The sequence below is a fragment of the Lontra canadensis genome, unplaced genomic scaffold (assembly GCF_010015895.1).
Source record: "Lontra canadensis isolate GAN:19392208 unplaced genomic scaffold, GSC_riverotter_1.0 scaffold5, whole genome shotgun sequence".
Taxonomy (NCBI): Eukaryota; Metazoa; Chordata; class Mammalia; order Carnivora; family Mustelidae; genus Lontra; species Lontra canadensis.
In genome coordinates, this window is record NW_022630999.1 from 14,099,013 (window position 1) to 14,125,893 (window position 26,881).

The 26,881-nt window shown below is 40.0% G+C and overlaps 1 long non-coding RNA gene across 7 annotated transcripts in view; it reads right to left on the reverse strand.

Annotated features, from left to right (window-relative positions):
• Positions 1–26,881, reverse strand: part of LOC116864167 — a 126,463-nt gene that overhangs the window by 17,838 nt on the left and 81,744 nt on the right. The window contains exon 1 of one of the 7 annotated variants that reach the window (XR_004381960.1): positions 11,638–11,681. The exons of the other annotated variants lie outside the window; for them this stretch is intronic. This is a non-coding gene — a long non-coding RNA (uncharacterized LOC116864167). Of the gene's footprint in view, positions 1–11,637; positions 11,682–26,881 lie in introns of those variants that run through there. 7 annotated transcript variants of the gene reach the window in all.

Genomic DNA, 26,881 nt, shown 5'->3' on the forward strand with positions numbered 1-26,881 from the left:
TTTGCCTTGCTCTCTCACCCTTTTTTTCCCTTTGCTCAATTTGTTTTGTTTCTTAAATTCCACATTTGACTAAAATCAAACAATATTTGTCTTCCTCTTATTTTTATTCTTATACTTATTTCACTTAGCATAATACCTTTTAGCTCCAACCATGTCACTGAAAATGGCAAGATTTCATCCTTTTTGATAGCTGAGTAATATTCCATGAATTTTATTGATTGTTTCCTTTGCAGAAGCTTTTTCTTTTGATGAAGTCCCAATAGTCTGTTTTTGCATTTGTTTCCCTTGACTCAAAAGACATTATCTAGAAAGAAGTTACTATGGCTGACAGCAAAGAGGTACTGCCTGTGGTCTCCTCTAGGATTTTGATGGTATCCTATCTCACATTTAGGTCTTTCATCCATTTTAATTTATTTTTGTATATGGTGTGAGAACATGGTCCAGTTTCATTCTTCTGCAATTTTGCTGTCCAGTTTTTCCAACACCATTTGTTGAAGAGACTGTCTTTTCCTCATTGGATATTTTTTCCTGCTTTGTTATAAATTAATTGAGCATATGGTTGGAGGTTCATTTCTAGGTTTTCTAGTCTGTTCCAATGATCTATGTGGCTATTTTTGTGCCAATATTATACTATTCTGATAACCACAGCTTTGTAATATATCTTGAAGTTCAGAATTGTGATGCCTCTAGCTTTGTTTTTCTTTTCAAAGGAAAAGAACGGAAGTATAACAGAATTGGTTACTGGGGGTCTTTTGTGGTTCCATACAAATTTTAGGATTGTTTGCTCTAGCTCTGTGAGAAATACTGTTGGTATTTTGATGGGGATTGCATTAAATGTGTAAATTGCTTTGGGTGGTATAGATATTTTAACAATATTTGTTCTTCCAATCCATGAGCATGGAATGTCTTTACATTTCTTTGTGTCATCTTCAATTTCTTTCATGAGTGTTCTATATTTTTCAGGCTACAGGTCTTTCATTTCTTTGGTTAGGTTATTTCCCAGGTATCCTGTTTTTGGTGCAATTGTAAATGAGATTGATTTCTTAATTTCTCTTTCTGCTGCTTCATTCTTGGTGTATAGGAATGCAACAGATTTCTGTACATTGATTTTGTACCCTGAAATTTTACTGAATTTTTTTTTACTCTTTCTATAAATACCTTAAGACTTAAGGAAAAAGATCTTCATTTAGTTTATAAAGCAAAGTTTAAAAAAAACTAATATCCATCAACAAATGTTTAAATTATGTTTAGCCACACGGTATACTCCATGTCATCATGGGATGACTAAGAAGACTTATAATAATGTAGAAAAGATGATAAGTAAAGATAAGAAATAGGACTTACACAAGATTGTCTGACTTGTATGAAAAATACATCCATAGAAAAATGTATTTCATCATATTTCCTTTTACTATTTACAGTCGCTGATATTTAGCAGGTATAATTCCAGGCAATTGCTCAAGCATCCCCATGTGCCAGACCCTGAACTTTTTATAGATCGTTCTACAGATACCCTCTTTTAAACAGTAAATATAGATGAGATTTTTTCTTTTTTCCTAACCTTTACCACTAAAGCTTTTATTTTTTTAGCATAGATCATTCCAAGTGGGATGTTCCCATCCTTAAAACAGAAGTTTATGGAAGTATATTTTATGTATCATAGAATTTATCCATTTCAAGTATACAATTCAGTGATTTCTAGGAACCTTACTGAGTGGTACAATCATCACCATAACCCAGTTTTAGAACAGTTTTATTCCCGCAATAAGATTCCTCTTGCTCATTTATATTTAATCTTCAGGCCCACTTCCAGCCCCAGGCAGCTATTAATCTACTTTCTATCTCTATAAATTTGCCTTTTTTGGACATTTCATATGAATGGAGTCATTTAACATGTAGTCCTTTGGCCTTTTGTATCTGACTTCTTTCACTTAGCAAAATGTTTTGGAGTTTCATCCATGCCATAGCCTATGTCGGCAGTTTATTGCTAAATAAATTTTCCATTGTATGGATACAGCCCCTTTTGTCTATCCATGCACCAGATAAAGGACATTTATTTTGCTTCCCAACTTGGAGATATTATGAATATACCCATTTTTCAGATGAAGAAACTGACTCCTACAGACTCAGTAACTTCCCCTAAGATTGCACAGCTACTCAATGTCAGAGCCAAGGTTTGCCTCCAAGGTTACCCAACTCCAGAGCCCAACCACTCGGGTGACTGCTAGACAATACAATCAGGTGATTGATGCTTTCCCTTTACATTTTTGTTTCTGTGTGTTCTACAACTCATGTTTTGTCACTTAAAACTTTGAAAGGAGTCTTTAAGTATATTTAAACTGTGAGCAATGAAATGGTGACATGCTGTCTCTTCAGGAAGCAAGTGTAGTTTATAGACAGGACATTAGCTTTATTCCTTCAGTAAAAATGTCCAATTTCAGTCCTCAACAAAGGGTCAACCCAAGATGGAACCATGGCAGCAGGCTACCCAGAAATGCTTTGGAAGTTCATCTCCAGCCCCCACGGAAGCCTCCTGGATTCCATGTGCTCACCACCACAGGAGTTGCTGTTTCAAGCTGACTACTGATGATGGGGCCATAACCCAGCTGAGTGACAGTAGTAAAACGTCCCTCAATGAAAATATTTTCTAACCAATTGGTTCTTTCTGAAGTCAGACAGTAGTTGAATAAATCCTGATATTTTTACAGGCCCTTTTGTCTTTTAATGCTTTGACATGTTTTACAGGCTACCTGTATGCCTTTTATGTCCCAAAGATACACATTTTAGTTAAATTTGAAAATACATGAAAAGGTTCTTGACATCACTCATCAGCTGGGAAATGCAAACCAAAACCCTAACTAGGTATCACCTTACACCTGTCAGAATGGCTGTCATCAAAAAAGACAAGAAATAAAAGTGTTAGCGAAGATGTGGAGAAAAGGGAACCCTGGCACACTGGTGGTAGGAATGGAAATTGGTGCAGCCACTATGGGAAACAGTACAAGAAGGTCCTCAAAGTTAAAAATAGAACTACCCTATAATCCAGCAATCCCATTTCTGGGTGATGAAGATCGCCATCTTGAAGAGGTATGTGCACTCCCATGTTCATTTCAGCATTATTCATGATAGCTAAGATAATGGAAACAATATAAGTGCCCACAACAGATAAATGGATAAGGATGTTTTAGTTACATATAAGCCCACAGTGGGATAGTATTTAGCCATGAGAAAGAAGGAAATTCTGCCATTTGTGACAACTTGGATAAACTTTGAGACCATCAGGTTAAGTGAAGTAAGAAAGAGAAAAACTGTATGATATCACTTATATGTGGAAACTAATTTTAGGCCAACTCAGAGGAACAGAAAGTAAAGTTATGGTTACCAGGGACTGGGCAGATGATAAACATGGGGAGATAGTGGTCAAAGGGTACAAAATTCCAGTTATGAGATTAATAAATTCTGGGGATCTAATGTCCAACATGGTGATTTTAGCTAATAATACTGTATTGTACACTTGAATGTTGCTAAGAGAGGATCTTAAAAGTTCTAACCACAATAGAAAATGGTAATTATGGGACATGATGGAAATGTTAGCTAATGCAATGGTGGTAATCATTTTGTGGTATATTAATGTACCAAATAAACATGACATGTACTTTAAATTCCCTATATGTCAATTATAATCTCAAAAACATTGGGGCAGAGGAAGAAAATACAGATCATTAGGATATGGCAGCCAGCTTCCAAGATGACCCCCGCTTCCAGATATTCATACTCTTGAATCATCCCTCACCACGTTATACCAGAATGGGTCTTGTGTGAACAACAGAATGTGCAAAAGTGACACGTAACTGCAAAGACTAGGTTGTAAGACTTTGCTGCTTCTGCCTTAGCATCTCCCTTATACCCCTTCTTTCATCACTGGTTCTGAGGGAAGCCATGTCATAGTCCATTTTATGGAGAAGCTTTTGTGGTGAAAAACTAAAGACTCTTGCCAATAGTCATAGGACTGAGACTTGGAAGAGATCCCCCAAGCCCCAATCCAGTTTTCAGAGACTGCGGCCCTCGCTGCCACCTTTACCACAACCTCCGTGGAGATCCTGAGTTAGTTCCAACCAGCTCAGTGCCTCCAGATTCCCGGCCGTCAGAAACTGCCAAAGATTATTAATGTTTATAGTTTCTAGAGCTAAGTTTAGGGGAAATTTGTTATTTATCAATATATAACTAATACCTAGGGGAAATCAACCCAGCATTTCACACCCCAGAAATTACTGCTAACATCTTGGTATGTAATCTTTGTTTCTCTTTCTCTGTATTTTATCAATAGTTATAAAATGTGAATAGAAGCTTCTGTGGAAAACATTATGGCATTTCTTCAAAAAATTAAATAGAATTACCATATGATTCAACAATTCCTCTTCTAGGTATATACCCAAAGGAATTAAAAGCAGGGATTCAAATGGGTATCTGTAGACCCATGTTCATAGCAGCCTTATTCACAATAGCCTAAAAGTGGAAACAACCCAAGTGTTCAATGATGGAAGAATGGATCAACAAAATGTGGACTACATATACAATGGAGAATTACTCAGACTTAAGAAGGATAGAGATTCTGATCTCCATCTGCGCTATAACACAAATGAAACTTGAAGACATTATGCTAAATGAAATAATCCAAATGCAAAAAAAAAATACTGTATGATTCTACTTATACAAGGAATCTAAAATAGTCAACTTCCTAGGGACAGAAGTGGAATAATAGTTACCAGAAACTGAGGGAGGAGGTAAAGGGGAGTCATTGTTTAAGTGGGTACAGAGTTTGGGATGATGAAAAATTTCTGGAGATGAATATTGGTGATGGTTGCACAAAAATGTGAATTTATTTAATGTCATTGATTGTACACTTAAAAAATGGCTAAAGTAGTAGATTTTATGCCATGAATATTTTACCACAATGAAAGTATATTAATATAAAATGATATCAATTTATAACATACCTTTACGGAGTTTCCTCAAAAAGCAGAAAATTGAACTACCCAACAATCCAGCAATCATGCTACTGGGTATTTACCCAAAGCATACAAAAATACTAATTCAAAGGAATACAGGCACCTTAATGTTTATAGCAACATTATCTACAATAGCTACAATAGCCAAACTATACAAAGAGCCCTAGTGCCCATCACCTGATGAGATAAAGAAGATGTGAGATAGATAGATAGATATTATAATGGAATATAAGCAATAAAAAATAATCAAATCTTGCATTTGCAACAACATGGGTGCACCTAGAGGATATTAGGCTAAGTGAAATAAGTCAGAGAAAGTTAAATATCAAATGATTTAACTCATATGTGGAATTTAAGAAACAAAACAAATGAGCAAAGGGAAAGAAAGAGAGAGGCAAACAAAGAAACAGACTCCTGTTACCAGAGGGTCGGTGGATGGAGGATGGGTGAAATAGCCGATGGGGATTAGGGAGTGCACTTGTGATGAACACCGGGTGATGTATGAAAGTGTTAAATCGCTGTATTGTACACCTGAAACTAATATAGCACTGTATGTTACCCAACTGAAATTAAATAGAAACTGAAACTTAAAAAAACTTTAGAAAATCATCCTCAACCTTTTTACTCAATATCATGGCGATCCTTCCATGTCAAGTAGAATACATTCTTCTTCTTTTTTTTTTAAGATTTTATTTATTTATTTATTTGTCAGAGAGAGAGAGAGAGAGAGCACACAAGCAGGCAGAGTGGCAAGCAGAGGTGGAAAGGGAAGCAGGCTCCCTGCTGAGCAAGGAGCCGGATGTGGTACTTGATCCCAGGACCCTGGGATCATGACGTGAGCCAAAGGTAGTGGCCTAACCTACTGAGCCACCCAAGTGTCCCTAGCATACATTATTCTTAATGCCTGGATAGGAATGCATTTGGTGGACATATTCTCACTTGGTTTTGAGGAAGTCATAGAACTTTGAGTTACAGACCCACTGACTTCTCCAATTATGTCTTTTAGTGTGGTTGCTTGTCCCTGTCTCTGTCCCGATCTCTGTCTTTCTGGTTTTTTACTGCAGAGTTTGAGTTTCTCTCTCTAAAAGGTCAGGCGTTGCTCAATAAACAACCAACCAACCAAATAAATAAAGTGGGGGATGGGAGGACTCATTTAAAATCCTCTTTCTCACAGATTTGTTCTTTCTTGCCTTGCTTCCTGCATCCCTCATCTACCACGTATTGTGAGACAGAAGCCCATAAACCATAAGAAGGCATTAAATAAATCTATTTGTTTCTTTAGTCTTCTTTTTATTATAGGACGGTTGCTCAACTTTATCCGTGTTAGCAAATTTCCCTTATTGATAATTTTATCCCCTTCTCTGGCTAATTGAGATGCTTTCATTTATTTCTCCTTAATTAGCTTGGGATTTTCTTGCCAATAAAGTGCGCCCTGCTGCTGTTTAGAATCTTACCACACTTGTAAGGCTCATTCGGAACACAATCTTTCTGTGCTGAAATGTGATTATGGGTTAGAAGGAAGACACGCTAATGGACTCCCGAGAGACCTGGATGACAGAGGCACCCTAGCAGGATGACCGGCTGGGAGCTCTGCTGAGCAGCTGGAGGGGAATAGGTTCGGGACTGCACTTTGAAAGCTGTTCCTATCTTCAGAGAAGAGCTTTCAAAGAGATTTTTCTGAAACTTCGTTTTGGGTTTGTGAATGTGCTCTACGGGTAAGGTGACCATATGTTTGGGGCTGCACCTCCCAGGAGGGAGGTGTCCTGGCTGGGTCATCACAGGCCAAGGGAATATTTCTTTCCAACACACCTCATTTTGCAGGTTCAGAAATCTGATTTTATCAAAGGTGTGTAACATGACTTGTTCACCTTCTGAACTTGTAGAAGCCTGGTTTGACACAAAGAAAGAGAGAGAGAGAGAGAGGGAGGGAGGGAAGGAGTGAGGAAGGAAGAGAAAAAAAAGAAAGGAAAGGATAATGAAAAGTCAACCTGAGAATTTCCACTGAACAGTACCTATCAGGTGGGCCAGGTCAATATTTTCCCTTCTCAATAGGGAATTTTTCCCCCTCCTGAGTTCAGATTTTGGGTTTTGGTGTCAGACCACCAAAGGTACAACAGTTTGTGATGTTGGGGAAGCTACCTGAACCTCAATTTCCTCCATCAAGTGGAAAACAAGTAACTATATTGTAAGACTGTGAGGAATAGGTATAAAACAGTACATAAAACACCTAACACAGTTACTAGTCGTGTTCCACAGTAAGCTCCTCATCCCTTTTTCTTCTTCCTAGGTGGCAGGAAGGAATTTATAATCAAGTCATAAACCCTCAGGGCACCCACTCGACAAGCCGGCATGCTGTCACCTGGATAGTTGGGCAGATGTGTGGGGCGTGTACTGTGGTAAGTACAGAGGAGGATACACACGACTCGGGACAGTGCCTGCTCTCCGAAGACACGTGCTCACACACACACACACACACACACACGCCCACAGAACCCATGTTCATCAAGATTAAAGTCTTACCAGAGTGTGAGTCCTGGGCCTCTGACCGCCTGTCAGGAAGTGACTGCGCTTTCCCTGACCCCTGGCAGGCATTGTAGGTAGACGGAAAAAATCTCTTACATATACGTTATGTGCATATATATATATGCACATGTGCATATATATATTAAGGCCTTATTTATTCATATATAAATATAAAGTTTTAAGGAAACCTTTATAGCATATAGTTTAAGGAAAAAAGAGTAAAATTCAAATAGAAGCTTCTCCATTTGTACTTTTGGCCTTAATAAAGAAAACAGAAAAGAAAAAGTAAAGAAAACAGATGATGAGAAAAGCTACCATGGGGGGATAGGAAGTTTATTGATAAAAATGATGGGGTGATCTCTTCTTTTTGGGGGTATATGGGGTGGGAACACTGGCCCTCAGCATATGAATTGTAAGGGGTGTGTAATGATTATAAACAAGGGGATTTTTGCTTTATGGAATCTTTTTTTAAAAGTTTTTATTTATTTATTTTAGTAATCTTTACACCCAGTGTGGGGCTTGAACTCAGGACCCTGAGATAGAGTTGTATACCCCCAGCAGAGCCAGCCAGGAGCGCCACTTGAGGGACTCTCAAAGTAGCTGCGCGCTCAGTTAGCTAGCTGCCTCCCGGCCTCAGCATCAGCCATGCTGCTCCCTGAACGATTCTACGATTCACATGGGTTCTGGTTAGCTTAGAGATGGTATCTCTTGCTGATTGATTTGTATCCTAGGAATGGGATTTCTGTTTGTCCTGAGGCCTGTACCCCGATATGAATGGCCAAGGAGGCAGACCATACTGTCCGCTGAGGTATTTTGGTCAGCGATTTGGTGTTCTTAGATCTAAATTCATTGCTCTTAAGCAGTGCTCATGTTCGCTATGTGTTATACAGTATCACCACTTAATTTTCTGCCCGATCTCCTAAAGGCATTTGAGGTTTTCATCCTAGCTTTAGAGTAAGCAAAGCCTCTACAGTTTAGCTGAATCCTACCTCTCTAGGTAGCCCCACCAGTAACAAAATTCCTACCCTAGTAACACTTGATAGATGATATTCCCTAAGGAATGTCCCAAGGTCTCTGTGACTTGGTCAGGCCTGTCCGGTTCAGGTAGAATGAATGCCTCTCCTGCCTTTGTTTTCAACCTGACCAATCTCTACTGCTCCCTCGGGTTTCTGTGAGGCTTTCCTCCCTGAGTCTGCCCTGCCCCCTCCCTAGAATTAGTCAAACCTCCCTCGGAAGAGCTTGTCTCTCCTCCAAACACAGTGTGTTTATTGGAAAACAAATATGCCACAACCATTTCAGAAGTTCCTTAAAGGCAAAAACCAGGTGGTCTCTGTTTCTAACTCAATGTAGGATCCTTTGTGGCATTGAATCCTTTTCTCAAGCATCTATTATGTATGGAGTCTCCAAAGATAACAGGTGATGAGTTTCCTTATCTCGGACCAGGTCCGGGTGCGAGGCCGGTGAGCAGAATCTCTCTGGGCTCTCAGGCTGTTCCAACACAGCCTTTTGTCACTGCTGATGGGGCACTTCTGATGATACTCCTCACTGCCCTGGGGCCCCTGACATCCTCTACTGGGGAAGGCAGACAAAGCAGAAAATCTGCTCTTTAGTCTTTATGCTTTGTTTTCTTTGATACCAAAGAATTGGCAGGAGCAGGTCTGACCTTCCGATGTTAGACTTGGGGGAGCCTCCTGGATCTGCTTAGTACCAAACACTCTTTTATCTGGCTGTTGCCCAAGCTGTTCTTGCCCAGGTGCACATAACCACTTGGGTGGGTGGCCACCCCTGGTGATTTTAAGTTATAGGAGAGTAGAAATACGTGAATCTTATTGCTCCAGGAAATCCAGTTATCCTTCTAGTTCTAAAATAAAATCTGGCGGATGTTTGTTAGAGACTCCATAATTCGTTCTTCAAAGGAAGGAAGAAAGATTAAATGTTATTTACATACCTACCACTGGGATAGGCAGACATTTGGGCTTTAGGATAAGCAATGGTCTGGGGAATTTTGAAGGAGAGACAATCAAGGAAATTGCAACTCTTTCAGCTCAAACGGAAGCATCAATTAGAGAAGAAACCAGAAATGGAGAGAATGTCTATTGCCTAATTCAAGGCTGATGGACTTCCTAAGTGTTTTAGACTAGAACAAGCCCACATTTGGAAAGTGCTCTGAGCTCTTTAAATAGTAGTTCAGATATATTAGATATAATCAAATATGTAGTCACTTAAGGATGTTAAAACTTTTTTTTCCCTCTCAAAATTCTCTGTGTTAGGTTTTTAAAATACAAGTGATGGCAGGGTCCTTGCAAAAGGATTGCCATTCCTTTCTCTCTGTAATGGTCTGTGAAAGTTCTGCATCTAAATAAAATTATGTGCAAGCTTAACACTTTGCCCAGCTTAGATTCTGGCTGTGTTGGAATATTTGAACCCAATACCCAGTAAGAGATGGCTGCAGTTCTCCTGTCCACTTCCTACTGTGGATATTTCCCCCTCTGTTTTGAAATCAGAAAAAGGAAATCCAATCCCGAGGGTTCCATTCCTGGCATATTTATGCCCCAGGCAGATTGAGGTTGTAAAATAGACTTTTCACAAATGAAGAGACAACACGCTTTTCAGCCCAGGACAGGAAACTTCAGCTGTTGCCAAGACAACTGTAGGATTCTGGCTCCTGGACTGGCTGCCTGAGGAGTATCTGAGAGCCCCAGCCTCCTGGGCTGTCACTCACTGTCAGAACAAATGCAAAAGCCTTGGTAGTGAATTCACAGTGAGAATAAAGAATTACTCTACAGGCTTTCCAGAAACAATGGGACCATCTCTGAGCCTCCCAGGAACAAAGTATATACGTAATATTCTTCAAAAGTTAATAACTGAATGATATTATAGTGGCAGGTACATGCCATTATACATTTGTCAAAATTCATAAATTAATGTATGACAACCCTAATGTAATCTATAGGGCTCGGGTTGTTAGGATGTGACAGTGAATGTTTGTTGGTTGTAGCATATGTACTTCTCTGGTAGGGACACTGATAATGGCTGTATATTGTTGGGGGAGAGCAAGGGTATACGGAAACTCTTTGTACTTTCTGCTGAATTTTGCTGTGAACCTAAAACTGCTTCAAATAATAGCATTATATATAAATAAACAAACAAATAAATAAGTGGAATCCCTGGGGGTGGGTGGGTGGGACAAATCTGAAAGGCTCAAAGTGGGACCGCAGAATCAGTCTGTGTTTCAGCACTGGAGCCCGATGGGTATGAAAGACCCAAAGAACACTCCGCTGCCTAGAAGAACATCACGCTGCTCTCTGGGTGGGAAAATAATTTGGTTCACGTGGGCTGGGAAACTAGTCACCCTGGGATTAGACCGTGTTTCTTGTTTATATTCATGGCTGCAATGTAGAAACATGCTGAGATTTGTAAAGGTTACAAAGGAGAGAATATGGCCTTAAGAAAGGTAATGTTTTATATAATGGCCTAATTAATGCTGATATCTCTCCATCTCGGCCCCCTGCCTTGAGCCAGGAAACCTTACTCCCTTACGCCCCACGTCTATCCAGGCCCAGACACTAGGGACTATTGTGTAACCTCTCAAGGTGCATCTGTATTTCTGCTGTTTGTTGTGGACCCCTTCTTTCTGTTTCCCAGTCCCTGGTAATAGTTTTTGTTGCAGCTACTATGGTCACTCTTGCAAAGAAAGTGGGGTGTGTAGTGCCAGGAAGTGGAGGAGATAGGTGTCAAAGTGAAGATGATGGGTTTCCCCCACCCCAAGAAGACAATCTTTGGGAATAATCCCAAACCTGGGATTAAGGGAGTACATGTTCACACCCACACCTTGTCACCCTGGGGAACTTTTTCCCACCCAAGTGGACCAGTCCAATCCAATGTCTGTGATTTTGACCTTGAAAGGCCAAAAATATGACATTGGTATGAAAGTATGTACATGTTGAAAAGAGAAGAGCAATTAAGAGGGCTGGGTTCTGGAGTCAGACCAGCAGGGGCTGAAGTTCTGTTCTATCACTTACAGCTAGATGGCCCTGGGCAAATTCCTTAACTTCTTGTCCCTCAGGTTCTTCATCTGTAAAATGAGGGTAATAATAGCACTCACCTCATTGTGAGAATTAAATGATGTCACCCATGGAAACCACTCAGAGCAGTACCTCGCACGCTTTGGTCATCCAAGTTGGCTTATTGATTTTCTGGCCTCCTCTTGTTTAGACCCAGTCATGGCTATCTCACCGCTTGATATAATGCACTTGGGAACATGAAACGTAAGCCCCAACACAAGGAACAATGTATTCTGGTACAGTGGTATTAAGTTTCAATTTCATAACACAACTGAAAAAACAAACTTAATAAAATGTTGAGACTTTTCTAGAGGCTTGCAGTGACAAAAGTACAACCAATAGAAATTGATTTGGATCCCTTTAAAGGCACCAAGGCCACTTTATGAAATCTGTTCCATGGCATGTTAACTTTAAGAGGTGAAGAAGTTTTAGATGATAAAATCCGTCTTATAATTAAAAACAAAAAGACTGTGGTAGTAAGGAATCCTATTATAGAGGTTACTTTAGCTTAGTTCTTGTACTGTGTCTTGTTTCCAATCCATAAGGAGGAGGAGATTGTCCTCTATCAACTTCCTTTATGGTCTCTGTGGGCCAAGATTGTGCCTAGACACACTTATGAGTTGGCTCTAAGCCTGATGACCAGTCACTGGGGAAATAAAGTTCTCCCTTCCCACTTCCTCCATGTGTCCTCTTTACCAATCAAAGAAAAAAACTGGCCTCCTGGATTATTACCCATTGAGTTGTGTGGAAGCAGAATTGGGGGTACCTCTTGGACTTGAGTCACAACTTTACTTGCCCAAGGGGCTGTTGCTTTTATTGTAGTATTGGTGCTTTACAGATAAACACCCTAATGTTGAGTTGTGCTTGTTTAAATTCTTTTATTATATTGATCATTCTGTGATAATAATTTAAAATGTTTCTGATGTTACTAAATGACTAGAGAGATATCAAACCCAATGCATAGGAAGGTACAGGTGGTCTTCTGCCATGTTTGAAATAAAGACTTAAAAAAATACATGTGGGATTATTTCTGTTACAGCAATGACCAAAAGAACTTTCTGTGATGGAAGATATGTCTGTTTTCCATGCTGCCCAACATGGTAGCTACTAGCCACATGTGAATATTGAGCTCCTGAAAAGTGGCTAGTGGAACTCAATTTTTAATTTTATTTAATTCTAATGAGTTTAACATTTAAAAGTCACAAGTGGCCATGCCTACCAATTGGATGGTACAAGTTTAGAACTTGATTAAAAGTGATTTAACTTCTCAATCTCATTTTACTAATGTGCTAAAGGCTTGAACTGAGCCACTGGTTCTCAACACTGGCTATACAGTGAAATCCCCCAAGCAGCTTTGAAAAATATCAGTGTGTGGTCTCTCTTCCCAGCGCTATTTAGCGTATGGCCTGGGCGTTAAGGTTTTTTTAAGTCATTCAGATAATTTAAAGTATAGTCAAGATTGGGAACCCACACTGAAGTACATTACCTTTAAGTTCTCTTCCAGTCGTAGATTTAGCTGCAAATTATACTGAATTTAGAATTCTTTAGGCATATAGAGCACTTGTTACTTTAGTGTTTCAGTAGAAAGTCAACTATGGGTATAAACTTTTTGCAAAAGCTGTTCATCCTAAAACTTATCTAAAACTTAATTATTTGAAAACAGTTAAGCCAGGCTGACCTGATACACTTTTCTTTGGAGTTTTCCTAATTGATACAGACCACGGGTTCAGGCTATAGACAGGAGGCTATGTGTATGTACTTGTTTGGGGATCTGACTGAAGCCTTGTGTCAGGGTTTGGCCATCTGCCTGTGAAACAGCAGGGGGTGACCTCACTAAGTTATCCAAGCTGCAAGTTCATGGAGATCTCAGTGGGAGGTCCTGGGGCAAATCACTTGGAGCACCATACAGCAACTGCTGAGTTTGTATCTTCCCTGAGATTAGAAAAACAAAGTTTTTGGCCAAGCCATTCTCTCCAAAGCTACCACAGACATGGTTCCAGAAAGTGTCAGGACAGTTGTTCCCAGAACTTCTAGGGCCTCAAACAAATGTACAATTCTTCCAGCTAATAAATGCCTCAAATGATGAGTGAAATAGGTATGAGTATGCAGTTTTTTAAAAACCTCAGTTTTAAAAGACTGTTTGACTCATAACTAAGGTTTTGTTTTTGTTTTTGCTTTTGAGGATCTTGATATTATATTTACATTGAAGAGTAAAGGACTATATATAGTCAAAATGTTAGAGATCACTGAGAAGGGAGAGAGACAGGATGACTTTACCAGATTGCTTTGTTTGCCATCATTTTAAAATAAGAGAACAGACATGGACCAATGGAACAAAACAGAGCCTGACACCAGACTTCACGTATCACTACACATTTGGTATGATAGACACAGGGCTACAGATCATTGAGGACAAGACTGTTTAGTAAATCTCACTAGGGAAATGTTATGTATACATAAAAATAAAATAAAACTGGATCCTTACCTTACTCTAATAGGCTAGTCAATTCCAGGAAGAGTAAAGATCTAAATGTGGAAAGTATAACTTTTAGAAAAATTGTAGGATGCAAATTATTCTCCATTCCTTAAATCATGAAGATAAGACAAAAATGTCAATGAAAAAGACCAAAATTAGCCTGCACAAAACTTAAAACTTTTACATATTAAGATAACAAAAAACAAAATTAAAAGAAGAAAATGCAGACCAGGAAAATAAACTTGTAATACACAGTTGATAACATTGAAGGATCTTACAAAGCAAGAAGACCAAAAGAAAATTGGGCAAACAATCCAAACAAGCTATTCACAGACAAAGGCATTATATTTTCCTATAAAATTGCCTGTCCACTAATTAGGTAAATCCAATTTTTTTCTTTTCTTTCTTTTTTTTAAAATTTAAGCAGTTTCCACACCCAATGTGGGGCTTGAACTCATGACCCTGAGTTCAAGAGTCACATGCTCTACCAACTGAGCCAGCTGGGTGCCTCAAGGTAAATCCAATTTTAAAATAATATACCCATCAAACTGTCAAAATGTATAAAGAATGACAATGTCAAGAGTTGGTGAGGAAGTGGAACAACAGGAACCATCAAACACTGCTATGAGAGTCAAATGGGCACACCCATTTTGGAAAGCATCCTGACAATACCTAGGAAAGTTAGAAGGCGTGCATATCCTATAGCCCAGCAATATCACTTGGAGCATGTATCCTAGAGAAATTTTTGCACATGATATTGAAGAAATTAATTAATAAAAGAGATATTAAAGAAATAGACATTCAATATTCTTTATAAAAGCAAATAATTAAACAAAACTGCTATCAATCAGAAAAGTGTTAAGTTGTGGTACAAGTCTACAAATGAGTGAGTTAGCACTGTGAGTGTCAGTATGGAAATGTCTCAAATAAGATTGAGAGAAAACTAGTTGCAGAAGGATATTCCATATGCTATTTAAAAGTTTTTATTTATTTGACAGAGAAAAAGAGAGATCTCAAGTAGGCAGAGAGGCAGGTAGAGAGAGAGGGAAGCAGGCCCCCCGCTGAGCAGAGAGCCCTATGCGGGGCTCAATCCCAGGACCCTGAGATCATGACCTGAGCCGAAGGCAGAGACTTAACCCACTGAGCCACCCAGGGGCCCCTCCATATGCTATTTATATAAAGCTTAAAACAAACAAAATAATTTATTGTTTTTACATAAAACTATCTACATATATGTGGTTAGTGGTCCTACATATGTAAATAGTTATTAAAAACATTCATGGTTTCATTTACTTTATGGAAGAAGGATGAGATTTGGGAGAAAAACACAAAGAGTTTTAAATATATCTAAAATGTTGTATTTATCAAGCAGAATGGTGGATTTGCAGATGTTCATTATATATAGTTTGGATCTCCAAATGCCTCAGCAAGAAATAAAAAGCAGTAGGTTGATGATCATCCAAAGAATATTTATTTATTTCTAAAATATTTATTTATTTCAGAGAAAGAGATAGGGGTGTGTGTGTGTGTGTGTGTGTGTGTGTGTGTGCATGCATGCGCGTGTGCCGCAGGAGAGGCAGAGGGAGCAGAAGAAAGAGAATCTCAAGCAGACTTGCCACTGAGCATGGAGCCCAACATGGGTCTTGATCCCAGACCTGAGATCTTGACCCTGAGCCAAAAACAAGAGTCAGATGCTTAGCCTACCAAGCCACCCAGGCGCCCCCAAAGAATATTTAATGATAAGGTTTTGGTGATAAGGAACAACAACAAACAAGTAACAACTTGAGAACTCCTGGACTCCAATTTAGGAACTCTCAGATAGCCAACAGGATATAAATAATGGTTATTAAGCTTCTGTGGGTGGTGCATGTGTAGCTGGGTCTAAAACACAGGTTTACAGGCAATAACACTTAATTTTTTTTATTATAAATATTTTATTTATTTATTTGACAGGTCACAAGTAGGCAGAGAGGCAGGCAGAGAGAGAGGGGAGGAAGCAGGCTACCTGCTGAGCAGAGAGCCCAATGCGGGGCTCGATCCCAGGACCCTGGGATCATGTCCTGAGCTGAAGGCAGAGGCTTTAACCCACTGAGCCACCCAGGCACCCCAATACTTAATTTTAATAAAGATCAACATCTTTTCTATTTCTGGCTACCATTTGGGTCTTGTCATTAGTGACAAAGAGGAAGCTGTTTGGTTGGGGTGTAATCTATCCTGGAGATCCTTCTCTGGCTTCACTGTCCTGACTGGCCTTTTGTCACTGACTGTTGCAAAATGTGCCCTCCACTTGGGTAGCTCTCTATGCTCTTCCCCAGACATGCTTTGGGTGCAGAAATCCTTCTGGGAAAATGCCTGACCTGACCTTGACTACATGGGCAGATGTGGAGTGGAAGCATTAATTGCTGTTTCAGGAATTTACCCTGTTATATACTTACAGTTTGTCAGTAAGCTTACAGACTAGAAAGTGAAGGGAATTAGAACACTACCACAAAATATGCCACTTTGCCATAGGATTATTTTGAGCTGTAAGTAACTGAAAAACAGCAGACATAGGAAAAGCTCTCTACCCTCTCATTTCTGTCTGAAAGTAGGGTATAAATTTCCCTTTGTAAAGCTGTCCCCTTCCTTTCTCTTGTACCCAGAAAAGAAAATGATTCTTGTCATTGAAGACAGCACCAACTTGAATCTGCATAAACAAGCCTATTAAAATGATCATTATCTCTTCTGCTAATTTCTCTCATATATTTACCTTCCCTAAATTTATCGCTCCTAGAAGTCCAAACCCCTTTTCCTTTGTCTTGTTGTAGCTCCACAATTGATTGCTCTTTGTTATAATGGTATATAAAATCTCAGGTCTAATTGCTACTTGGGATTTTCACTTCTTTCCTATGTAGCCCTCCATGCCACATAAAAGTATTGACATAAAATACAATTTATATGCCTTTTTTCTTGTTAATCAGTTTTTCCTTGATTTTATTAGCAAGGCCTCAGCGATTGAACCTAAAAGCCTAGAGAAAAAAAAGATTTTCTTTCTCTACAAAATGAAAATGGCACGTGGGAGATGGAAGGAAAGGTAACTGCTTAGGTAAACATGGCAAGAGTTGAAGACATATCTGATCACTAATGTTTTTTAAAGATTTTATTTATTTATTTATTTATTTGTTTGTTTGAGACAGAGAGAGAGAACAAGTGGTGGAGAATAGCAGAGGGAGAGACAGAGAGAGAAGCAGGTTCACTGCTGAGCAGGAAGCTCATCATGGGGCTCGATCCCAGGGCCTGGAGATCATGACCTGAGCTGAAGGAAATGTTTAACAACTGAGCCACCCAGATGCCCCTGGTCAGTAATTTTTAAGAGTTTACTTATTTAAGAAAAAGTACACATATTGCAAGATAGCTAAAAAACATTATATTTCAACTCCACATCTTGTCTGAAACATTTTTCCTACTAGGCAATAGGTAATAAATGCTAACTATTAACTAAATAATATGTTTAAACATTTTTTAAAAAGATTTCATTCTTTTTTTTTTTAAAGATTTTATTTATTTATTTGATAGAGAGAGATCACAAGTAGGCAGAGAGGCAGGCAGAGAGAGAGGGGGAAGCAGACTCCCTGCCGAGCAGACAGCCCGATGCGGGGCTCAATCCCAGGACTCTGGGATCATGACCTGAGCTGAAGGCAGAGGCTTTAACCCACTGAGCCACCCAGGCGCCCCAGATTTCATTCTTTTATTTGACAGAGAGAGAGCACAAGCACAAGCACAAGGAGGGGGAGCAGCAGGCAGAGGGAGAGGGAGAAGCAGGCTCTCTGCTGAGTAAGGAGCCCAATGTGGGGCTCAATTCCAGGACCTTGGGATCATGACCTGAGCTGAAGGCAGGCGCTTAACTGACTGAGCCACCCAGGCAGCGCAGTAACGCATGTGTTCAAAGATAGATTTCTATAGACTGAATGCTGTGTGCCTGCCCCACGAATTTCATGTACTAAATCCTAATACCCAGTGTGATGGTATTAGGAGGTGGGATCTTTAGAAGAGCTCAGCCCTCATGAATGGGATTAGTGTCTTTATGAAAGAAGTTCCAGAGAGCCTCCTTGTCCCTTACCATCATATGAGGTTATAGAGAGAAGATGGCCATCTATGAATCAGGACACTGGCTCACCGGATCCCGAATCTGCCGGCAACTTGATCTTGGACTTCTCAGACTCCAGAACTGTGAGAAAGAAATTTCTGTTGTTGATAAGCCACCTGGTCTATGGTACTTTGTTATAACAGCCCAAACAGATTAAGGCGCAGATGCATTGGAATATCTTCAGATTCTGCTAAGGCTGTTAGAATTGTGAACTCCTCATTCAATTGAAGCAGGGTTAAGAGGTGGGTGTGGTTGTGTGGGCAGACTTCCAGGGAGATGGTGGGGGCCTCAGGTCTAGAAAGTTTTACTGGATCATCATCCTCTGCTTTGCCAGGTCTCAGCTTGGCTGCTCCACGGGAAGTGGCCGTCTGATTCTCTTTTACCTCCTCTCAGGCTTACCCCAAAGGTCAGAACCAGGTTTATCTTAAGGAGTTTAGAATATTTTCAGGAGCCTGTTTGTACTCCATATTCTCTCTACCTACTTCCTGATGTCTATAACTCTTTTGCAACTATAGACACATTTTTAAAAAAATTCAAAATTGGAGACATCTTTAAGATCTGTTGCTGGGATAACAGTGGCTGGAACTTCTTGCTCAGCCAGTGATCCTCAAAAGATGGTCTTCAGATCTGCAGCACCAGTGAGACCTGCGGCCATGTTAGCAATGAAAATTATTGACCCCCATCTAGACCTACTGAATGAGAAACTCTGAAGGCAGGCCCAACATGCTGAAATCTGAGAACCACTGTGCTAAACTGAACAAACAAATGACTAAGAACGGAGCTTTCCACACCTCCGAGTTACAACTTAATTGGAAGTGAAGCTGAGAAACCAAACAGAAGAGCCTTAGGGCCTTGGAGGAGCAGGTGTAGAAAGCACAGACGCTGCATCAGTTGGTGGTCAATGGGAACCAGACCTGAAGGTTCGTCTTGCTCTTGGCTGCCCGGTGGACTGGTATAAGAGCCAACACTGACATTTGGCAGCTTGTTAATTGCTTAATTACCTTGTTGAATGACTGGCTAAGCACTGATGACCTACTATGTGTGGGGCATGAGGGACAACAATGGATAGGCTTTGATCCCTGCCCACGCATAGCATGAGGTCTAGTGGGAAAAAGCAATTAAGTAACCCAACAGTTGCTCTTATTGTGACACCTGTGACAATGTGGTAGATCCTAGGGAAGCTGATGAAGGATGCCTGTGCGGGACTGGGGAGGTCGGGAAAGGTCTTGAAACTTAGAGCATGAATAGGAGTATGTCAGGTGGAGGGAGTGGGGACTGGGATAGAGCATTCATTGAGTTTTCTTTCGTAATAAGGGAGCTTTGACTCCAGATGATTTATCAATCTCTACCATCCCACACAGTACATAAAAAAATGCCCAAGATGTTGCCTAACTTGTTGAGAGGTAAAATATAATGTACATAATAAATAAGACAGTGTCTGATTTATTTGGGCCCTTGAGGCCCTCATTTTGGCCTGATAACTCTTCACTAGGTTACTCACACTACAGATTTAGAGTAGAAGTTATATAGGAAATTATACCCATCAAAATTGGAAAATGCAATAAAAAGTATTACAGGATCTTTTTGCATGGACCTTACAAATCATTGTTGTTTGTTTGACCAGTGTTTCAAGATATAAATGGTAGTATCCTTAATTTATCAAAGGAGATTTTTGTTGAGTGCCTCTTTTTGACATTTTCACTGAGCATCTACTAGATGATGATAGTGGGAGATGAAACAAGTTGGTAGTTAAAAATTAATAGTATTATCAGTAAGGAATAAGGCCTAGTATTCCTTCTAGTTCACTCCACATAGCTTCTTTCAGGGTAAGTTACCCTGAAGAGAGGTTTCCTTCAGTGTACATCCTCCAAGGCCATAATCTCAGCCATCGGAACACTTCGCTCTAGATCTGTGGGTCTCAAATCTATCAGACCCAACACCCATTTCTATTGTAAGTACTTTGGTTATCCCCAAATAAACATTTATAACATATAAATATATAATGACTTTCTTTGTATCTGTCTTTTATATTTCCATTAGTACATTATATTGTGTTGATTTTTATAATCACATGTAGGGAGATTATCTTGATAAATGTCAGTATGTGCAGTAAGGCTCAATTGCACTAGAAGACATAATGAAATCGTCCATAAGAATATTTCTGAAGAATCATCTTGTATGCTACAAGTACAAATGCAGATTGGTAGTTATGCTACTTTTTCATATTATGACCAACTTAGTAAAATCCAAACAAAACACTATGTAATAGTTCCTTAACTTATGTGATAGTTGCATTCTTGGAAATTTTATGAATATTAAAACCACACACAAATTTTCTCTCCCTTCCTCCTTCCTTCCTTCCTTTTCTCCTATTTCTTTCTTTTTCTCTCTTTCTTTCTTTCTTTCTTCTTGTAAAAGAAAACATAAGTCCTTTCCTGGGTCATTTTTAAATAGTTTTTTTGTAGCAACATGAATGTTCTTGGCACATTAAAGTTCTTGGGGTTTATTCTCTGTTGTGTGAGACCATCCCTTTCACTACAGGCAAGTTAGTATCTCTGGACCATTACCCATAACAACTCCTCTCATTTTCCAAAATGCCTTCCAAGAGACAATATAAACTTTGTTCCCCACACACCTTGAGAACCATTATTCTAGAATCTATGGTCTTGTTGAATTTTGTCTACTCCTTTCTCAAACCAGGTTTTACAACTAGCTGCCAAAATAGAAAACATCTGGAACTCAACATAAATGTCTTCGCCAACTTTACCTCTATCTTTGTTACAGGGATAATTTACCTTTTGTTGGAATTAATGACTCATCTAAGGGGCAAAACTGGAGTTCTGAGGTGTAGCAACAATTTTGGTGACAGGAATTTTGCCAGCAGATCCTTCCAAGTTGCCTCTTGCCATTTGGTATACCTACAGAGCAGACATATGAGGGCCAGAAGGAGGTGTTTTGCACCTTTAAACCAAAGTAATGGGGTGAGCCTGACCATCTGGACAGCAGCAAGATTCCAAAAGGTTACTGGCTTTTAGGAGGATGACCCAAGCCCCAAGCGATGTCAACTGGGCTAACTCTGGGAAAGCAAACCTGTAAACTGTGCCTAAACAGGTGTGTACTCAGGGTCCCAACAGGAAGTGGTATACTCATGTTAGGATAATTTCAAGGAGGTGGTTCTAAGGGATTGTTTACAAATATGTGTACAGGCTGAAGCCAACCAAATGGATAGTGCAGGACTCTGAGAGCTATTCCTGCCCCTAGGTCCGGAAGGGACAAGCGAGGGAAGAACTCCTGAAAGCTGGAAGGAAAATTTCCTTAGGGCAGATGCTTGGGAGGACCAGGGCTTTTTGTGAAAGAATGTAGTCAGTCTGGGCGACCCTACAGGAAGGGAGCTGGGAAAATTGCCTTCCTCCTCTGCTTGCTTCTGGGGAGGATAAACCCAATGGAAAGCCTGAGGGCCAGGGAGCCTGTTGTAGCTCATGGAGATTACTTCCTGGACAGTGAGAGGGTAAAGGGTGGGCCTGGAGGACAATCAGATGGAATGTTGGTGAGCTGGACGTTTTCCAACTTCATTGATGGAATTTTTAGAATGCTAGTACATCGTAAGTTGATAGTCTTACTCTTTCTCCTTAAGTGTAAACATATTAGCCTGCCTCTAAAACACATACACGTGCACATGAGACCAAGCTGAATATATGGTATCTAGAGTATAATTAATGTTGACAAGTGAAAATGGAGAAAATCGTGCTTGTGACCACAGGTCAAGAAGATGAGGGTGAAGTTAGTGTGAAGAAATTGCAGGAAATTACTATTTAGTTTCAAGCTACACCCTGGGTCTTACCAATATTCAGTCCTTAATAAGTGATGGCAATCTTGTGTAGAGAAAAGACCACAGGCTTTGGACTCAAATCTGGGTTTGAATGTTGGCTTTGGTTAACTAGGATGATGTAAACCTGGCCAAACAACTTCACTTCTGAGCCTTAGTCTCTTTGTCTAACGGAGGGAAAGGACTAATGAAATCTAGCTTACAGTGTTAGGAAGACTAATAAAACTGTGAATGAAAAATGAGACACATAGAGACCCCTAGCTGGCTCAATTGGAAGATCACGTGATTCTTGATTTTGGAGTTGTGAGTCTCAGCTATGCTGGGGATAGAGTTTACTCAAAAAAAATTTTCATATTAAAAAAAAATTTTTTAAATGAGATACGTATGAAGCACCTATGCATCATAGGTACTGGGCCAGCGTTAGGTCAGTGGTTCTCAAGGTACGTTCTCAGGTCAGCTGCTTTCTGTACTATCTAGGAACTTACCAAGAGAAAAGCAAATTCTCCAGGGGTGGGGCCTAGCAATCTGCTTGCTCAAGTTTGAGAACGGTTGTGTTAGACCTTCTCCTGCAGACGAAGAAAAGGCGGCACAGATTTTGGTAGATGTGTTGCATAAGGGACACCTGGAACTGCTCTCTGAGCTCCCCAGAGAAATCCATGGTGGGTGCCCCCGTTTCTTATCCTCTTGTCTGTGTGGAGGAACTACAGTTAGAGGAAGCTTGCTGTCCCACTCTTCTCTTTCATTGATAGCACTTCTCCCTGTACTTTTGTTTTGCTGTTTATGTGGTAGGCTGATTGGGGAAGGCAAGCTATTGTCCTATTCTTTCCGTGATTGGGTGGGTTGGTCTAATTCTGAAGTCAAATATTAAATCCCCCTATGGCTATATAGTTAAGCCACCTCCTCTATTTAGCTTCTATCAATAATAAAGTTAATATTTTGATCTCTGCTTAATTCTTCATAGTTTCTACTTTTCAATTGGTTCTGGGAAGGGTATATAATGTATGTTTTTTCAAATTATATCCTGTAATAGTTAGCCTCTAAAATCCCCCCAGTGATCCAAAACTTCAAGTATTTACACCCTCCCACACGGTTTCAGAACTGGTGTCCAATACCATACATCAGATATGATGGTATGTCGTTTCCAAGATTAGGTTATAAAAGACTCTGTGACCTCCATCTCTCTCTCTCTCTCCTCTCTCTTTCTCCTCTTTCTTTCTCTCTCATAGATCATTTATTCTGGGTGTTACCAGCTGTCATGTAATTAGCAGTTTGATTGAGAGGCCTACATGACAAACACCCATACGAGTGAGACTATTAAGTGGGACCATCGGCCCCAGTCAAGCCTCCAGGAGATGGCCATCCTGCCTGACAGTTTGACCACAACCTCATGAAAGACTCTGAGCCAGAATAACTCAGCTAAGCTACTTCTGGATTCCCGGTCCTCAGAAATTATGAGATGGTGCATATTTGTTGCTTTAAGCTGCTAAATTTGGGGGGTAATTTGTTACACAGCAATAGACAGCTAGGATAGATTATAGTACCTGGAAGTGGGGTGCTATCAAACAAATGCTTAAAATTGGAAAAGTGGCTTTGGAACTGGTAAGTGGAGGGGATGGTAGCTGGTAGGATTTTAGAGTGCCTGAGTGAAAGCCTAAATGTTCTTCAACAGACTGTTAGTTGAATTTTGGACTTTGAGCAGGTTGCTGGTTGGGGTTTAAAAGAAAGTGAAGAATTTCTTATTGAAAAAGGAAGACAGAGGTGCCTGGGTAGCATAGTTGATTGAGCGTCCAACTCTTGGTTTCAGCTTAGATCCTGATCTCAGGGTTCTGGGATCGAGCTCTGCTCCAGGCTCTGAGCTTAGCTTTAGGATTCTCTCTCTCTCTCCCTCTGCCCTTCTCTGTGCTTGTACTTGCTCTATCAAATAAATAAATAAATCTTAAAAAAAAAAAAAAAGAAAAAGCTAAAGGAGGTCAGAGAACCCTTCTTATGCAGGGGCAGAGAGTTTAGCAACATTATTATCTTCAGTAATGTGGAAGATAGAAAATGTACCTAAAGAAGTGGATGATCTAGCTAAGGAGATTTCCAGCCAGAGTGCTGAAGGTGCCACTGGTTTCTTCTAGCTCTTTGTAACAACATGCAAGAAGAGAGCAATACACTTAAGGAAGAAATGTTAGCAAAAGGAGCCAGGACTTATTAGTTGTAAGAATGTCAGTCTCTACCTATGACAAACAATGCTAAAATGAAGAAAATGTCTTTAGAGCAAAGGTTGAACATGGTCTAAAGATGAAGCTGAGGGTGTGACTATAAAATCCTTTGTTATGATCCCAGGAAGATCAAAAGTGGTGCCCTGGAGTACCAGTTCACTCACATGAAGTTCCTCTAACGTTGTTAAGGGTGTAGCTCTCGGATCCTCTCAAGAAAACAACCGGGCTTCTGGGAAGCAGAGTAGCACTGCTCCTCAGCAGAATCCGTAAGTGGAGAAGAGGTTATCTCAAGGAGATTTGTGGGTGTGACTTTTGTCTAATAGGATGGATCTGATAAAATCTGTGAGAGATTCACAAAATTTCTAAAAGGAATAATACCAGCAGAAACATTGCCAATTAGAACTCAAAGGAACAGAAAAAGTATAAAATGAAAAGAGGCTTCTGTACCCACCTCCCCCACACAACCCTCACCACACACATTTTAATGTAGGTTTGGAAAATTATTCACCCATTTGCAGGTACTAATTTTCGGGGGAAAAAAAAGAAAGAAAGAAAGGAGGTGTAGACAGGAACCCTGGGGATTAACTCCTGGGTAGGAATAGCACTGAGTCTCTAAGGAACTTCCAACATTTCCCTGGCTGGATTTCAGAGCGGCTATGACTCCTATGTGCCTCCCACTTCCTCCCTTTGGAATAGTACAAAATGCCCATGTTGTTTACCCTACATCTGTCCTATCCTTGTACATTGGCTGCGCAGAGGCCAGCAAACTTTTCTCTTTCATTTACTGGTTTTTAGATTAAGTGGGGCCATACAAAAGGAACTATACCAGCGGAGCCTTCTGTGAACCTGGACCTGACTTAGATGACAAGATTCTGGATTTTGAGCTGATGCTGTAACGGAATGAGGACTTTAGAAGTTTTGGGATGGGGTGAGTATACTTTATAAGTGGTGGGGGGAGAGAAATCACTGGGGCCTGGAGGGCAGATGGTGGTAGCCAGTGCCCAAGGCAGCCTCCTGCTGGTATCCTGCTATACCTCTGCAGTGTCTCCTTCCACACTGTGCCAGGATTCACCTGCAACCTACCACTACCTCCAAGATTAAGGTATAAAAGACACTGTGGCTTCTCTCGCTCTCTCCCTCTCTCCTTTCATTACTCACTCTAGAGGAAGACAACCACTGGGTAGTGAACATTACTCCATATAATTAACACCCCAAGGGACAAGAATGGAAGCCTGTCAACAACCACACGAATAAGCTTAGAAGCAGCTCCAGTCAAGCCTTCAGAAGGCTGTAACCCCAGCTGACAGCTTGACTCTAATCTCAGGAGTCAGAACTATCCAACTTAGCCATTGCTGGATTCCTGACCCTAGAAACTGTGTAAGATAATAAATGTTAAGTTCCTAACTTTGGGGGTAATTTAAAATGCAACACAAGATAATTAATATGCACCTCCAATGCGTTCATCATACTTACATCACATACCATAAGCTCTCACAGAAGATCAGTTTTTAAGTTTGGGTGGATAGTTTATATTTTCAGAACAAGTCCTTAATGCATGAAGGAGCAAAGAAGGTTCTTCTTTTCATTCAGTATAATCATTGTGATAGGAGCGAAAACTTGAATCTGCCAGAAGTCCTAATAGTCACACTTTTCCTTTATCTCAGACAATTCTAAATGAATGAAATCAACCTGAGAATTTTCTTGGATTTAATTTAGGATCAATACCAGTTGAATTTTCATGGAACTTCTAAATTGGGCTGGCTTTAATCTTAGGAATCTGAATACACTTGGAATTCATCCAAATCTCTAAGCAATAATCTTACTCCATTTCCTTTCGTTTATTGAAAGAAGAGTGTGGAAAGTTGGTGGAAATTCTATTCTTTTAAGGCTTAGCTTTTATGGGGGTATCTCTAAAACACACAAAGTGGCTCCAGAGACAGTCATGAAAGGACAGTGTCACTCATAACTTCTATTTGTCTATGTTTTACCTATTTTTAGAAGTTCTTATGTGAATTCTGATAATGTATTTTGATCCTTACTCTTACTCATCTCAATATATGATGATAAGGTCAATATGTGACACTTCCAGGCATGAATAAGTCCTTTGCCATTTCTTAATATTTGAGACTCATTCCTGCCTTTATTTTCTTTTTCTATTTCTTTTTCTATTTATTTTCTATTCAGTCTTACTCTCATAGAGAGTGGTGGTGAATGCAATGGTCCGGCTCTAACATTTGCATTCTCCTTCCACAAAGCCCAGACGTAGAGATCAAAATCCACCTTCATCTCACGAGTGATGTTCACCTTCAAGTTCCTACACATTTCACATTCTTCTTCTACCTACAGCTAGTTTATCCAATCAACTGGACATCTGCTTTTCTTCTCCCTTTTTGGAAAACAGGCTGCTCCTATGTTTTCAAGCCCTCCTTTCTGGAACATGTGAGAGCTTGTTCGTAGACTCCTTGCAGACAAGACACTCTCCCTGAGGATCCAAGTCTGGAAGCACTTTATGAGCAACAATTGGAGATCTGTCTGTTCTGTTAGTGCATTCCATGGGAGTGTTACACTGTCTGGAAAGAAAAGCTCTGTGCAGGACACTTTCACATGGACAACATATATGGAACTAAATGTCATTCATTTATAAACATTAAAT